This window comes from Pezoporus occidentalis, unplaced genomic scaffold (assembly GCF_034315485.1).
Source record: "Pezoporus occidentalis ecotype Australia unplaced genomic scaffold, CSIRO_AGI_Poc_V1 ctg114, whole genome shotgun sequence".
Classification (NCBI taxonomy): domain Eukaryota; kingdom Metazoa; phylum Chordata; class Aves; order Psittaciformes; family Psittacidae; genus Pezoporus; species Pezoporus occidentalis.
The window spans coordinates 2,172,369-2,185,852 of record NW_026912929.1 but is presented as its reverse complement, the minus strand read 5'-3'; the positions used below and the strand labels follow the sequence as shown (position 1 = coordinate 2,185,852).

The following is a 13,484-nucleotide window of genomic DNA, read 5'->3' as shown; positions in this document are numbered from 1 at the left end:
CCCAAAGGGAAGTGGTGGAAATCTCGTACATAGAGATATTTCTCAAATTAGGTTTGGATGAAGGCAGCAGGGAATACATATTTGCAGAAAACCAGTTGAACTAGATAATCTAGGAGTATTTTCCCATCTCTAAAGTGTGATTTATGCTATAAACACTGCCAGACCTTGCAAACTAATCTGTTGTACTCAAAGTGACTCAAACACGATTGCTTATATTTTTATACCCCTCATGATGTTAAACATTTGGTTTGCCAGGAAGAGTTGGAGTATTCACTTTACTGTGAATGGATTTCATGAACGGTAATTACTAGGCAATAAATCCATACTAGTGGGAAATGTTTCAGGCCTCCTGCTGGATAATAGGAAAGGAGAGGGACTGACTGTTTTGGGGGGTTACGTTTTTGTGTGAACTCGGAAGGAATTGAAACACTAATGTTGCTTTTGAAGGGCCAGTTTGGGCAGAGGCCACAGAATTGTTCTTTACATTAACAGTAAAGAATGTATTTGCACAGCTCTTTCTGGGATGGAAGCTAGCACAGGGACAGCTGGTTTGGATTATGCAAACAGATGCAATAGCTGAGCAATTGCAACTTGATCATGAGCCCATGTAAGGCCAGGGGAGCTTTATAGTCCATGCTTAAACTGCTTGTGATGGGCAGGATCAGACCTGCAGATGGGAAACCTTGGGCATGCCATAGTGGTCCTATGAAGTTGTTGGGAGTACGATTTTGTCCTGTGGCAGGCTCTGTTTGTGCACTGGCACACCTTGGTCTCATTTACTGGTGGGTACAGGCACTGGGGAGCAACCAACTTGACTGGTTCATTGGCTTTGTTGGTGTTTCTTCCTGCTATTGGGGTAAGCAACAGGAGAATATGAATAGGTAGGTGTACCTCTGGGCAATTCCCCGCCACCATTTACAAGGGAATGTTGTAATAGGCCAAGGGGAATGGCTTTAACCTGCCAGAGGGGAGATGGAGATGAGCTCTTAGGCAGAAGCTCTTCCCTGTGAGGGTGCTGAGGCGCTGGCACAGGTTGCCCAGAGAAGCTGTGGCTGCCCCATCCCTGGCAGTGTTCAAGGCCAGGTTGGACACAGGGGCTTGGAGCAAGCTGCTCTAGTGGAAGGGGTCCCTGCCCGTGGCAGGGGTTGGAACTGGATGAGCTTTAAGGTCCCTTCCAACCTAAATCACTCCGATTTGGGGGGAGAGGTTATTTCTTGTGTGTTGCCAGAGGAGTTTGCTACTGATCATTACAGTAACTACTCTCAGTGGTAACCAGGTTTCATATTTCCATGGACACACTGAAAAGAGAGCTTTTTGTCCCAAAGAGTTCAAAATCCAAATGTGCATACGGATCTATTGATCCATGACTGTTTTAGGCACAGGTCACCACAGTACCAAAGCATAACCAGGCTTACCACCACCCTGAAGGCAACAGGGCTTTGATTGGTGGTGGCAACAAGAGTAGGGTTAAGGCCCTACAATCTGTGTCTCTCCATTCAGTGTTTTTGAGTATTGTTTTCCTCTTCCTGTTCATTAAAAAGGATGTACAGGATATCAATAAGCTGCCTGCAGCTTCATCTGCATGTATATATATGCACATAAATATACTGTAAAAATGTTAAGAAGAAGTAATTACAACCCATCATTATCTTATAATCCTCAGTCATGGGGCTGCATTGGAACTGTGGTCCAGCACTGCTGAGGACAAATACAAACTCATCAGGGGAAAGATGTGCACTTGTACATTCAGGAGCTGTGCAAAATTCAGCCTTTAACTGTTTGTCATAAGAAGCCATGGTTTGTGCAGGGGATTCCTGTCCCCCCTTCACCTCCTGTGCCCCAGGGCAGAGCCTGTTCACTGTGTCCAACTGAACTGAGAGGAAAGTCAGAGTCCAACCCTCAGGCTCTCGATGTGACCCTGAAAATAGCATCTGTGACCCATGTGAGGCTGGGCCTTCTCACTCTGTTTAATATCACTGACAACTCTGTGTAGGAGGATTGTTTCTGGCATGTCCAAGAGCACTCATAAAGCATTGCTCTGCTGATTAAAACATGTGCAAAACAAACCATGTCAGGTCCTGCCCTCTCCCTCTCCTGAGGCAGTCTGCCCAGCGAGACCCTCTGTGAGCCTTTGTTAGAGGGAAACAAGAGTGGGAGACTCCAGAAAGCAGCCACTGTCCTGTGGTTTTTAAAGCTCTTAATAAAAGACAAGCTCAGATTGCTCCCCATCAACATGAGCTGTCTGTGCAGTCACTGCGATGCTCTCTGGTCTGGGCTGGTTTCTCTATGCCTCCATGACAGCAAACCGTGCTGAAGTGGAGCTGCTTGGTGCAGGGTGAGAAAGGAAAAGGTGACCTAGGTGTTGGAGGAGAGCATCCAGGCTCCTGCCCTCCTGCTGGGCATCAAGCCTGCCTTCTGGCTGTTAAATCATAGCTGGGGCGCAGGTTGGCCAGGTTTCCTCCTGCCCTCAGCTGGACCTGGCTCTGGGGGACATGCTGCCTGCATCTGCCTTGCAAATGTCTCTCTTTCCCTGTCCCCTGTAGCTCAGATCCTTCTGTCTGGTAAAGAAGGGCATGAGGGGATCTCCCAGGCCTCCCCTTCAGTGATGGGTGATACTGTTTTAACCGCCCTGCTCATTCTAGTCTTGCCTTATTCTGCAAAACACACCAGGTATTCAGTCTCCTTTTCCATCTCATGCTCCTGTTTAAGATCTTTCCCTTATCACAAGTTTTTCCTGTGCTGGTGTCCTCACAAACTGTGTTTGAACTACAGCTCTAAGCAAGGAGCAAGTATCCTTATCTGTTTAGTAATGACTTCTGGTCATCTCAGATAAGCTTTCTCGAAGCACTTGAAGATGCTCAGAAGTGTATGAACAGGAGGTACTGAACACTGCTCTAGGTTTAGATCTGATAGAAAATGGTATTGAAGGAATGACAAGACTTCACGTTTGCTTAGTGCTCTGCCATATGGCATTGGGCAGACCCTAAACCTTCACTCCTGCCTTTGTGATGGGAATAATAAGCAGCTCACTTCAAATCAGAGTGTGGACCTCTTAATTCCTTCTCGGATTACACCCTTGCTGTGCAAAGATTGAGTTTTATTACAGATCCCAGACCAACCTTTATCTGTGGTGTTTGATCACTGAATATTTTCTTTGGCCAGCTGCTTTTCCACTGCAATTCCTCCTGTGACTTTCCTAACACTGCCCTTTTTGTCAGTCTATGTATTTTTTGGGTTGGAACTGTAGATCTCTGGATAAGCAGTATCAAGTATTGCTTTGAATATTGAGCAATTAGATGATAGAAAGCTCTTCCACAAGGCCAATATAATGGTCTCTGGTTCACATACAGCTATCAACAGTGCTTTGGTGCTCTGTTCCCTTCTGCTTTATTAACCCTGGCCCTGTGGGCATTGAGCAATGACCCAAAAGATATCTGTGCTGCACGTACAGTGCATTCTGCTGGCCACTTCTACACAGCAAGAGAACAGAACAGATTTCCAAAGCTGAGGATTTGTACTTCCAAACACATTTGAAACGTCAGCATTATGCCTGCAAACATCCACTGCGCATGCATGGCTATTTGGGCAAGAAATGGGCATTTGCTTGCACTAACCTAAATGGGGACAATTTGCCTCTTTACAATGGCTGTAGCTCCAGCAGCTATAGGAATATCCAGCAGGAATATTCTGCACCCTCCCTGACAACTTTTATCTGCAATGAGGTCTTAACTCATTCATAAAGTGACTCTCAGTGAGACACCATCCTTCCTTCAGGTGAAATCTAGGTGATCTGTGTTTTCTCTTTGTGCAAGTGAGCAGGATGTTTCCTAAAGCAGGGATTGAGGGAATGGTGTGGAAAAGAGCTGTCTGATGGGATAGGGCACACACTCTTGTGCAGAAAAGCTTATTCAGTATCATGCAATGGGCTTTATTTTTACTTCTGAAGGCTTCTCTGGGGCTTTGTTGGCTATAGGACAGCAACATAAGAGCAATATGTTACTCATCCAAAGCTACCTGGCACGATTACCTCAAGAAAGAATAGAGCAGTGCATAAATACAGCACAGAGGGAAGTGATGACAGCAGCCACATTTCAAATAGGTTAATCTCTGTTTAAATGGTGTTTTGATGAAGAAAGATTAAATGATGTGCTGGAAGTGGTTCAGAATGACTAATAAGAGAATTCACAGTTAGAAGTGATAGGAGAGGAAATATCAGAAGGGATATAAACCATCAGGCATCCTCACACTGGTGGATTGTGAGGATAAAAATTTGCTGATTGGCAAAAGTTATCACTTTTGGCTGTATTTTTAATCATCCTCGGAGATGTTTCAGCCCATTGGAACTGTCTCCAGAGGATCCAGAGAGGAAAACTGTGGCCCAGAAGTGTCTTGCAGCAGCTCCAGGCGATGGCTGTGTGAATGAGTTGGCCTGAGATAAATTGGGGCTGGTTTCTGGCTTGTCTGCTCCTGCCCAGTGACAGCCCAACTGCCCACTATGGGACTGCAGAGGGTGGAAGCAGCTTCCCTTGTTTTCATGGCCAAGGAAGAGCACTGACGTTTGTCCAAGGGTGCATCCAACTGCAGACAGGCAGCTCCTTGCAGGATGGCAGTCACCATGTGTTGTTTGTGTAGCTGTAAAACAGGAGGGAACAGCAAGCACGTCAGAGCCCCATTGATTTGGCAGGGGAGCTGAGATTTTCAATTACATGATGAGTACTAACTTTGTGTTGCAACTCTATGTGTACTTCTTCATGGATTTTCCAGTATTTATTAGGCCCCTTAGGCTGGGTACAAGTCATATTAGTGACATATAATAATAATTAGTTCTGGTTTACAGAAAATAACACCAGAGCAGAAAAATGATCTGGCAGGTGCTTAGCTTAGGGCTAGAACAAAATCCATTCCCAGCAGCTCTCTAATGAAGCTATATTGCCATAGCCCTTGAGATGATGACACTTCAGCTGTTGTTCAGCTGAATACCCTGGGGTCACTGTCCACTTCAACCGGTAAAGCTCAGCCCATTTTAGTGGGATATGGAAGAATTTGCCCTAAGGCTTCTTCTTTACTCTGTGAGATTGTGCTACACCCATGTCCCTGGGCAGTACCATGGTGGTACTGCAAGACCTTGGAGATACCGCAGCGCTAGGAAGACAGGACCCATCAGCTCGAACCAAGCCATGCGCCAATGCTGCAGGGACCACACAAAACATCTTCTGGCAGAGATTTTGATCCTTCATCCCTATGGCATTGGACACGCAAATGAAAATACCAATAGCAGGAAAACATCCAGCAAGAGAGACAAGAGGTTTCCATGAACTTTTCAGTTCAATTACTGTACTTTAAGCCCTATCCAAAATCTAATGGATCAATGGGAATCCTTCCAGTAACCTCAGCTGCGGTCTTATAAGGTTTTAATTAATGTCCTATTTGTTGTGATTATGCATGCTCCTCTCTCAGTACCACTTGGGGTTGTGCCTCCAGAAAAGAATTAAGCAAACGAGGCTCCTTGGTCAACGCTCTGCAAATGGCAACAAGTTAAGTCATTTGGGAGGGATTTGATAGCAAAGGTTTGTCTCCAACTGTCAAAAAGATTTCTATTATAAATGGAGGGAGAAAAAGCCATTTTGAGCCTGTTTATGGCTGAGTTCCAGCTGTATTAGGTTTAAGGCTAATTTTCTGATGAGAGGTAGACATTTATTGTGAAGACTGGAAATGTCTTACGATGAAGTAGCTGTTGGAGTTAATGTGAGTGTTTGGCATCAGACTGCAAACTCAGCTGGCTCAGAGCATGCTCTAGTGTAAAGGCTCAGGCTTCTCCTGTGCTTACCTTTTTCCCTTTGGGCAAGTGTCAGTGCGGTGGTGTACCAATCCCTCATTCTCCAGGTTTCCTGTGTCTCTCAAGGAATCTGTCCCATGCTGCTTATTAGCTCAGAGAATCCTCCCTTTGCTCTCCAGCATCCATCCCATGGCCCATCCTCAGCAGCCACTGTGTTCCCTAAAAAAGCAGACAGGGTTTTAATGACCAGCCAGCCAAGAGAGGCTGGTATTGAGTGGCAGCTTGTGGGTGCTCATGTACCTGTTTGCACCCACAAATCCCTGCCTTGCACTAGAAAATAACTGGGTTTGAAACCACAGAGCAGCAGAGGCAAGGACAGGGCTGTGGTCAGGGCTGAGCTGAAAAAGCAGTGCCCATCCTGGAGAACATCAACTGGTTTATGACTGACTCCCTTTGGGCTGCTTTTAGTGATGTGGGAATAGAAACAATAGTATGTATTCTGTAGGAGTGTGTATGTGTCTGTGTGTGTGTACACCCAGAGACAGGCACATTCAGAAACAAACCACAGAACACATTGCAATGCTTGAACACACTCCAATGTGTCTATGGACATCTTGTTCTCCTTCTGTCCTTGAGGTATCGGGTTTCCTTGTTTACAGTCTGCCTCATTCAGGATCTGGAATTCCTAAAGAGCAGCAAAACACTATCATGTGACTGAAGACTTATTTCCAGGAAAAGCGGAAGAGGTTCTAGGAAAGGTCAGTTCTCACTTGCTCCCGTCAGGAATACCGAGTGAAAGAGATGGAGCCAATGTGAAATCTCTGATCATTTGTCTCTCTTGTGCCTGGGATGAGATCTAAAGGAAAATCCGATGCTTGATGCAGAGTTCCTCATGTTTTATTCCCTCTTTAGTGGGTTATTGACACACAACGTTTCACACAGTAGCAGGATTCCTGCCTCCTGGTATGTCAGCCTTCTTAGATGCTGCGTTCATGGTTCCTGCCACTCTCAAGGTATTCCTGGTCCTGGATGAGATGGAGTCTGAAGGATGAGCAAGGCTGAAGCCTGCTGCTGACAAGCTTTGTTTAGCAATGGATGGAAGATGATGGGTGTGATGGAATGAAGTGCTAGACAATGTGATGGAAATCCCTAGCTACCTATCCAATGGAAGACTGGGAGAAGCTCATAGGGTTGTCTTGTTAAGAGCATGGTAGATGTCTGATGGCTGCCCTGTCCTGCAAGGCCTATTGCTGCTATGAGGGAGGGACATGGTGTGAGGGACACTGGGAATTCATGGAGACCTGCTGCTGAATCTCTCCTGAAGGCTGCAGCTACTGCTTCCATCCTTCTCACCTTGCTGGCGGCAGCAGGAGAGCCCTTAGGTGATGATAGATCTTGAATCTTGTTCTGATAACATCATGGTCAACAGCAGAAAACCCCATTGTCTGAATTGTTGCCCTGCAGCGCTGTGTCTTTGTGCTTTGAGGTGCTGGGTTTCCTGCTCTAGCTCCAACAAGAGCATGTGAAAACATGCTGAAGTGTTAGCAAGAATCCTGCAAAATACTCACGTGCTTAAGCCCTTCCTTAGATCCAGGCTCAAACTCTCAGCCCCAGGCAGGACCAAGCCTATGATGATTCTCTATTTCTGCACCAATCTGCTGGAAAATCTGCGTTTAGAGCTTTCCTCAGGCATCCTCCAATGAGGAACCTACTCAGACGTCCAAACAGGTCACCCACACAAAGTCCTGTTGTGCTGTATCAGCATCGCAAGAGTCAAGGGTGAAGTTGCAGGGGTTTAACTATCAACAAAAAAGCAGTAAACACACTGCAGCTCTATTGCCATGTGAGAGCTACTTTAGACTCCATTGACTACTCCAATGCAAATCAATGTTGGCTTATGGAGCAAATACAGAATTTGGAGAAGGAAAGAGGGGTCTTAAAGGTTACCACCAGAGATCAGCCATGGGCTGATCCTTGTTTTGAGCAGTTATGCCTTTGGACTCATAACATCCTGCAGCAACCAGACTCATGGGTCCATGAGGCTCAGTGTGAGATATACTGTGTGCTTGTTTGAAAGCTATGTACTAGTATAATGAAGCATTTAGCACTTCTGCATGTTCTCCCTTGCTTAAGTGACAACATCAGGCAGTTGTTCCCCAGGTTCAAGTCCCTTGTATCAGTCAGGCAGTGCAGAGGCACACTCTGGTTCCTGTCAACGTGCAGTCATCTGGCCACTGGACTCTGTGTAGAGGAGTGACTTCGAAGAGAAAGCCCTGGACCAGAAAAGCCCTACCCCAGAAGGTGCCTGCCTTACCCTATTGTGTTGGAGTTTGTACTGAGGGAAGTCTTGGACCATGCAGTCTATTTGCTAATAACCAGAAGGCTTACGTGCTGCCAGGCTGCAATGCCGTGTCAGTTTGAATCAACAAGGCTGACTTTTACTTTCCTGCGATCTCACCTGAGCTGCTATCAGCTTGGATCCAGCCTGGTGGATCAATGAAAGCCCTGACGCTCTACAGACTTGTTTTCCAGTGGCATTGATAAACCAGTGTTGCAAGATCCTCAGCTCAGACTGGGCCTGGCTAACTGATGGTTGTGAAACTTCCAACGGCGACAAGGGGGGGGGGGAAGGCAAAAAAAGAGCAAAAAAACCCCATTCTCCCTGTGTTGCAATTGTGAGTGCAATCAGTTGCAAACAATACTTCTTTCACTGGATGCTCGGGTTTGTTTTAGTTGGGTTCATGGGAAGTATTTTCTCTATATTCAGCCTGATGTGTCTGACCTGAGGGTTAAACCAAAGAAATGTGCTTGCAGGAAAGTTGTGAATGCAGGATTCTGCCATGGCAGCCCAAGTTCTGCCTTCAGCTAATACCGTTTGTCTCAGGATTGTGACTGCGTTGAGCAGTGGGACAGGGGAATGGAAGAACATCTGTAAGCTAAAAACCAAGCAGTGAGAATCACCAGGATTGGAAGTACTTGATTAATGAGCAATGCTTTAATGAAGATATTTGCTGTGAAACAGCTCCAGGGGCCGCACTGGTGCTTCAAAGCATTCTTCCTCATCTGCTTGGGCAGCGATGGTTTTGGCTGTTCTGTGCCATAGATAAATGAGAGGATGCAGATGACCCTATTCCCCTTGCTGAGCATTTCAGCAGCCTGCTTTGGCTCAAAGTGTAGGTTAGTGCCTGAAACATGAAGATCCTGTGTTTAATTTGATCTGATTCCCACAGCAACCTACTGAAGTATCCCTGTATCATGTTCAGGTGTTAAACTGCCCACCGATACCCAAGTCAGAGCCTAGTGAGTATTCAGGGATGGTGGCTGGATTATGGCAGAGCAGCGAAGCTCAAGTCTTGGGCTGTGAAGGTGATGTATAGGCAGGCAGTTCCTACTTCAGTCAGCCTGGCCAGAGCTCAGCAGGACTTTCCCAGGACAATCCCTTAAGTAAATTCAGAGGAAGGGGAAAAAGGGGGAGAATCCACACAATTTGCACCTTGGAGTTAAGGGAATCAGCATAGGTCTAGGGAATTCTGCTCCAGCTCTCTGCACTTCGAAGAATGGATTTGCAATGAGATTTCAAGCCTCCAGAAATGCCCCACGAATACAGACCAGAACAAAAATAATCTAATCCAATCTAATTTCACTTTTTTACTGTGAAATGGCCATAAAACAACTAAGACATTTTTTACTTCTTTTAGATGTTGCAGTATCAGGTCATGCATGCTGTCCCCTATAGGGACACTGTTCCTTAGTGGAATTACCATTTAACTGAACCACAGTATGTTGCAAGAGGAAATCCTTGTTAATGACAGCTCCAACCAGGAGAAGCCTTGTGAATATTTTTACTAGGATCAGTGTAACAACAATAGGAATATCCCATGCTATGAGGATCATTAAACCTCATCCACTGCAGAATTGCTATTGCGGGTGACCTTTCTTTCAGTGAGGGCAAAGTGTAGCACAGAACAGGCTCTTGAGTTAGCTTACCTGTGCCTCAGTGGGCCTGTCTTCAGTGATCTTTCATATGAATGCAAGGAGGAACTAAGATGATGCCCCATCTGAATCTGAAAGGACAAGGACAAAGCCCTTCATACCTTTAGATGCAGTAAATAGTGTTGCATGTGCAGTATAACAGCTACTGAGAGCAGAGCTTAACACCTCAGTTTTCCATTTTGCCTTGACTAGTATCTTGATCATCAGACTCCTGTATTTGTAACTGATGTGACATTGGACTCTGAATAGAAAGACTAATGCCAAGAGAAAGTACAGTCATTTCTGACCCAGCATTTTAATCAATAAAAAACAATTCTAAAATGACTGACACTGCACCAGCTGGGTCAAGAGTCTGATCCCTCTGTACTTAAGATACTGCTTTGAACCATAAAAATCAAATGAGGTCACGTATGTAGCAAGGGGCATGAGTAAAGGCATCACAATCTGACACGTGTCTTTGGTGAAGCGCATTGAAGTCCTCCAAAGGGAGGTGCAACAGAAGGGGGAAGTGTTAATAGTTCCTTTGACTTTTTATGACTCCTGTTTTGCACAGAGTTATCATGTGCTGTTGTTTTGAACTTCACTCGTGTTTGTTCTGTTTCCTAGATCTGCCTCTGTGATGGCCACTCCCAGAGTATTCAGCCCTGAGGATATTCATGTCTGGACTGATGAAGCTGAGCTTTATTCCCAGCTTCTCACTGAGAATATGGACGATTTTCTTCTCCTTGCATTTTCCCCAAAGCCTTCCTAGTTTAAAGCTCAGTGGGTTCGCTCTGGCTGCTTTGGTGTCAGCTCTTTGATGTAATCTGCACATATTCTATTACTTCCAGATTCCCCAAAACCCCACGTGGTATGTGCCAGACTTCCTGTTGCCTGGAGTTTTGTATACAGGCATACACAAGGTCTGTGTTTAAATTCTAAGCCAGATGTACCATGTCTGGATTCCAGTGAACCAAGAAGTTCTGATGACACTCTAGACATAGACTATGGCAAAAAGCATTTACACCAGCGAGAGCTGAATCTGCAGCACGTGGTGGTGTTGAGACCAAGGTACTAATCCCTGACACTGGGTTTGCTTTTTTCAGTGGGTACAATACCAGGTCTGTGTTAGGCTACTGCAGATGGTTTGTGGCTACCCAGTGTGAGTACCTCTGTATTATACCTCCCCACATTGCCCATTTTGGGCGCAGAAATGTCTTGGGATGCTCTTCTTGTTAAGGGGTACCCAAGGCATTGTTCCGAGTTCAGCTTTGTTTCTCTTCTCCTTTAATGAATGGTCACAGAATGATATTTTAGTTCTGAAAAGAGAATCATTTAAACTCCACAAGTCAAATGTAGACTGTGCTCTGCACAAAGCAGTGTCAGGCAGTGAGGAGGTCTAGGGTTATGAAAATAACCATTCAACACCATTGACTTCTTGAGTTCCTGCAGAGTCAGGGCTAACCTACCTCCCCACCAAAGCACTGATGGCTGGCAAGGGCAGGAGCAGCCCATGTTTGGATGTATGAAGCCTCCATGTTACGAAAACATCCCCAAAACAATACAGAGGGGAAAATAGTGTTTCAAAACTGGAGCCCAAAGGAAAAGCACATTGACATTAAACAAAAGACTGATTTTCTTCTCCCGTAGAGAGGTGCCTGCCACTTACTCGAGCTGGCAAGGCAGCGTCTCAAAGGGCGATTTAACCAAGTTGCATAAGGCCTTGGCTGGGTGGCTGCAGGGCCTCTTATCTGAGTGCTGGCCACAGCTGCTGCAGATCTTGAAGGAATTATCTCTGTGCCTGTCAAACATCTGCTTCGTAAGCAAACAGCAAGGCTGAAACGTTAGCGGTGCGCGTGATGCACTGCAGCTCATGGGGCAGAGCCAGAGGCAGCGCATGGGAGTTTTTCTTCTCACTGGCATCAGAAACCTGATGTCCCAGGAGACTTTGATGGATGGATAGGCCCTAATCCCTCTGTGTTATATAGACCTGAGCCTTGTCATAGAAAAATAGCCAATGTGGTCCAAGCACTGATCTCAGTGCCTTCGGTAAGCTATAAATCATCTACATTTCTCATGAATATTCTGGCACGTAGCCTACAGAACTGCATTTATTGTCTCTCTCACCACCCAGGAATTGTTCCATATAAACGTGGGTAGACCCAAAAGGGCTGATGCTAAAATCAGGATGTGCATTGGATCCCTTTGAATTTAAATATCTTCTTGCTTTTCTGTCTTCCCTCCCTTAGTCATCACTATATTTTTCCTCTCCAATACAGTCACAGTGCTTCCTCTGTGACCAAGCTAGCTGCTTTTCTGTATCTCTGGTTGTCTCTCCCTTGCCAACACCCCCACACACACATAATAAATACCTGGCCACAGGGAGTACAGGATGACTGTGTATTGGGTAACCAGAATACTTTGTCTTCTCTTATTGTGTGGTTCTTATACTCCCACCAGTCCCACGAAACCCCTTGATAACTGCCCATTGCTGTGACTCTGCACATTGATCTGCATGTGCTCTGTGTGCAACATTAACCTTCACATTCCCAGGAAATAGAAGGATATATTCTAAATATGAGGACTGCTGCTTTATCAAAAACTGCTAAAGAGAAGTGTGAATGGATGAGCAACCAGATGAATGAGTATAAAAGGTTGCCCTGAGGTCTCTCTCACCTGTTTTTCCCCTGGCAAAGAGCTCTAGGTGTTCCTGCACTGTGTTCCTGAGCTGTTTATCCACGTCTTTTTGACAATGTCTTAGTACAAAGTGACATAGCTTCACATTTTCTTTATGTGTCTAATCAAACGCAAACAGTTCGGATTGCCCAACTGAACTCCGAGCCAGCAGGTAACTACAGTTCAAAGGCCCTTTTACTCAGTTAACAGGTTGGACAGCATTTCCTCCACACCCCTCAAACAAAGGGATGGTGTAACACCTAACAGAACTCTCCTGGCAAAATCTCTGCTTCTAGAGTGAGCTCTTAGGCCAAGTGCCTGAGGCCCCAGGTCTTGAAGGACGCCTCTAGGCTGGGTGGAGAATCAGTGCATGACATTCATGTTCAGCTGGAAAAGGTGGGAATTCATCCACTTCAGGCTATTCCCAGCTGGAAACTCACAAAGCAGTATCACCTTGCAGTGAAGACAATCTCATTGAGGATTACTAATTAATTTTCATCTCAGTTATGTTGCTGCAATTTTTATCTCATTATTGTCAATGACACTGGGCAGAGGAGGTGTTAAAATAAAGGAAGATTGTGTTTCTAGGTACAGCTTAACACTATAAAGCAAGGAGAGTGGGTTTTGTTCCAAACTTTGCTATAGATCTGGGTTGCTCAACATACCTTTGCCTCAGGGCTTTTAATCTACAAAGTGGTGTGAGCAGTTACACTTAGCTGTGAATCTAAAATCATTGCTATATTTAAACTGCTTTTTCTGGAAGATAGTGCTGGTGCAGAAATAACACTGCAGTGCAGGTGGGTTGGCTCTACTTGTCATAGGAGAGATCACCCCCAAGTGTCTGCTCAGATGCTGTATTCTGAGATTCACATAGGTAATTTGGGGCTCATCATTCATGTGGATGTCTTGATGGAGGTGGCATTTGGCTGGACACGTGTCCTATTGTCTGAATGAAACCTGAATCTTCAAAGGAAGGGGAGCAGCAGGGAAGGGACTGAGCCACGGCTGCCTGTGAGATACGGGGCTCATCAGCTCTGGGGTTCAAACCCAATACACATAA

General features: G+C 45.5%; 1 long non-coding RNA gene across 1 annotated transcript; it reads left to right on the top strand.

The window, feature by feature from the left end:
• The first annotated feature begins 8,248 nt into the window (after nucleotides 1-8,248).
• LOC134172603 (uncharacterized) lies at nucleotides 8,249-10,545 on the top strand. Its single transcript, XR_009967967.1, has 2 exons — nucleotides 8,249-8,953; nucleotides 10,376-10,545. It is a non-coding gene; the product is annotated as an uncharacterized LOC134172603 (long non-coding RNA).
• The last annotated feature ends 2,939 nt before the right edge of the window (nucleotides 10,546-13,484 follow it).